The sequence below is a fragment of the Anopheles aquasalis genome, chromosome 2 (genome assembly GCF_943734665.1).
Source record: "Anopheles aquasalis chromosome 2, idAnoAquaMG_Q_19, whole genome shotgun sequence".
NCBI lineage: Eukaryota > Metazoa > Arthropoda > Insecta > Diptera > Culicidae > Anopheles > Anopheles aquasalis.
In genome coordinates this window covers 69267267-69270646 of record NC_064877.1, presented here as the reverse complement: position 1 = coordinate 69270646, position 3380 = coordinate 69267267, and the positions used below count along the sequence as shown (strand labels likewise).

Below are 3380 nucleotides of genomic sequence, written 5' to 3'. Positions count from 1 at the left end.
CAAATCAGCCTCATTCTCGTCACGTACTGCTCGAACTGCAATGATCGCACATCGCAATGCTCTATCGTAGCATAATGAAAGTAAGCAACTCGCAGACAACCCTGAGAAAACTGGTGCAATGGTGCGCTCCGCGATGCCCTCAAGTAAACAAAAACAAATGCTTGCCTCTGGCGTTTAAGCCACCCTCTGGGCAGCCTCCCTCTGGGCCCGCTGCCTTTTGCCAGTTGCGTTGCGCTACGTGGAGCGCTCGCTTTTTTCTCTTTTCTTCAAAATGTCAGCTGGCCTGGTCAGCAGCGCCCGGTTAGTGAAATCTTGACAAGCCGCCGCCAACTATCCGACCGACCGACCCAACATGCGCATGACATTCTCACTGGCCCGCTTTGCCCGCGTTCAGCCGGCTTATCACGCGTCTCCAAGATCTCGCCGATCGGTTTCTCTCGTATCTTGTCTCAGCAAAGCACTACCAGCAGCAGCAGCAGGCGGTTGTGTGGTTGTGACATTGACAGCTTTGACCATAAATATCACTGCGTCAATAAATTGCGGCAGCAGGCAGTGGGGCACCAGGCGGCACAGACCACGGGTATCAACGTACACCATCGGACACCACCGGTCGATTGCACTGTAGCCGCTGCAATCGCTTGTTTAGAATCAGGCCAGCACGGTTTTGTTCGGTGCTAAGAATATGATGTTCTACTCGCGGTTAGATTAACGTTCACAGTTTACATCCAATTGCCAATTCAACCAAGTATTCTTATGACATGATCATCGTAGCTCGATATGAATGAATTGCATTGTGTTGAAAGATGACTATGTGCAGGAGCCAGTTGCTGCAGTCACCTGTGTCTCTCACTGATCATCATCACAAAACTCTGCGCCACCACTTTCCTCCCAACAATTCGACACAAAACAAACGTCAGCGAAATGTTTCTCCAAATTACTACCAGCATAACAAGGTGGCGAGAAATGTTTCCAGTGAGTATCCCACGAAATCCAAACACTAGCTAACCAGAAAAAAACACACACTCATGCGCAGATACGCGGCACTAACACTCGAGACAACTACACACCGAAAAATCAGGCGGCACTTTCTATTTTGCTTTGCAACGGTTGCTCGCCGTCTACGATCGTCCCGCGATCGCGTGACAAACGCACCGGCAGTTCGTACACGGAAATCAACCAGCGCAAAGCACCAGCGGTCTACGCATGACGACGACGACGACGCTGGCCAATGTCAACGGACAACCCCGTGCACCGTGTCGAGGACGTAGATGAGGGAAGCAGGCAACAACATTATCATCATTATCGACGATCGATCGATCGTTCGAATCACCCTCACGCTACGCCCCGGAACCTGCTCGACCACTGTGGCGGCCAGGGTGGTGGAAAACGGTTCCGATTCCGACCGACGGTTCCGCCATTCGGTTGACAAAATGGCGAGCGGGGGTCACCACACCGTGGACGGAAATTAATAAAACAACCGAAGCTCGGATCGCTCGCTCGCTCCGTCGCGCAAAATACTTGCACGCAGCATGCCCTGGCGTGGCATGGCGTGGTCAAATGATCTCCGCCAAAAACCTGGCCCCACATCTCTCTCCCTCTGGCCCGAAGGTTTGTGCAGAAAAAAAAGCACAAAAATGAAATTGAAAATAAAAATAAAATAGAAAAGCGTGCGTTACGCCATCGGGGCGCGTGTGTGTGGCGTGCCGGGGTCGCCGAAAACGGGAAGAAAAGATAAATCACCTTTCGGTGGTGGTCACGGTAGTGAAAAGGAAGCCGCCAGGCAAACCAGGCAAGGCCAATAGATACTCGACTCGAACCAATCAATATGCAGCTAATATACTGCTGCCAAGGTGTCTGCGGGTGCGTGCGTACGTGTGTGTCGCGCGCGCTTGTTTGGTAACAATATTGGACAATTAATTAATGAGTGACAGAAAAGAAACGATTGTTGAAAATTGGTTCCTCCTCCCAACCGGACCATCTTCCGGCTGGGTGGCCTCGCAGCGTTCGCGGTCGCGATCGTTTGCTTTCGCCAAAAAGTCCACCATTTGAGACCGTCTTCGGGACCATGTTCGGCGGTAGCTATTGACCGTTCAATGGGTTCACTGTTCACCGTAATGTTAGCTGTGCTCTCACTCGGGGGTTTTTTTTTTTTTGTTTGTTGCTTTCCATCACTTGTCATACACGAAGCAATTCTCACTCAAACCTCGCGACACCAGTGGGTTACACGCGGCTGCTGCAAGATCAATTGTGTGAAAACACCCAACAGCAATGTACTCTGGCACCAGCATCAGCAACGTCACGTCACGTTGGCAACTCGTTGTTTCACACCGAAAACACTACGCGGACCAATATTACTGCTCCCCGTTTTAACATACAGCCCACAGTGTTGCTGGTTCCGCGGTGCGGTCACTATTATCGCTTTTCAACCTCGCGGAACGTGAGAACGATTTCCCGAAACACAATCGACATCTCGCAGCACTCGCAGGATCTTTACCGGTGGCTGGAAGGAAGGCCGTTCCCGTCTGGTTCGTGGTTTTAGCACTCCTCTAGCTTACGCTTTATGGTTTCCGCTTGCAGCAACAGCAAAAACAAAAAGCTGGATGGCTTCAAGCCTGAACAGAAACACACACTTACACGTAGAAGGGAAAATCCGCGGCACTGACTTCGCTATTGGAGTCTGGTCTGGTCTACTACCTCGTCACAAACGCTCTGGTGCGTCCGATTCGGACCGTGGTTTAGCGATTTCTGAGGCGGGTTGCGCGAAACGAAGAAAACCGAACCACCCGGGCCACGGTTTGAGCCACCCCTCCATCCCCGCAACCCCTACCGAAAACCAGTAACAGGCGTCCGTGTCGCAGCATGCGAATTATGCTTCTCGTGGTCCGTCGGGCGATCGGCGGCGCACGCCGAACGCGCTCGATCGCATCCATCGTCGAGAGGGGGGGGGGGGGGGTTGGGGGCCTTCGGCATATCTCACCATGGTGGCAAGCGCGCTTGAGAGCCTCATGGGAGCAGGGGATCAATGAGACGCGATCGCGATCGATCGCGATGGCAGGCGCTCTCACTTTCGTTGCGAGCGAGCTCAGTCGCGAGAGCGACACTATTCGGGGGGGTGCTGGCTGGACTGTTTCTCTCTCTCGCGCGCAGCCTCCGATTTTTTCGCTCTTTGATCGATCGTGGCCTTCTCTCTCTCTCTCTCTCCTTTCTAACACCCAAACGAGAGTGAAGGTGAAGTGGAGTGTCTCCGTGGCATGCGTAGATGCAAATACTGGAGCAGCATAAGCTGGAGCATCGCAGCAGCAGCATAAGCGAGTGTAAACTAGAGCATCAGCATGCTGCATTCATTCATTGTTTCGCGGCGTGCTATCTGGGAACACTTT

General features: G+C 52.6%; 1 protein-coding gene across 2 annotated transcripts in view; it reads right to left on the bottom strand.

The window, feature by feature from the left end:
• LOC126573201 (uncharacterized) overlaps positions 1-2736 on the bottom strand; it is an 88403-nt gene extending 85667 nt beyond the window's left edge. The window contains exon 1 of one of the 2 annotated variants that reach the window (XM_050233157.1): positions 2635-2736. The gene's annotated coding sequence lies outside the window, so the exon portion shown is untranslated. Of the gene's footprint in view, positions 1-2555 lie in introns of both variants that reach the window. The other variant, XM_050233156.1, reaches the window with a different exon arrangement.
• Between the last annotated feature and the right edge of the window lie 644 nt (positions 2737-3380).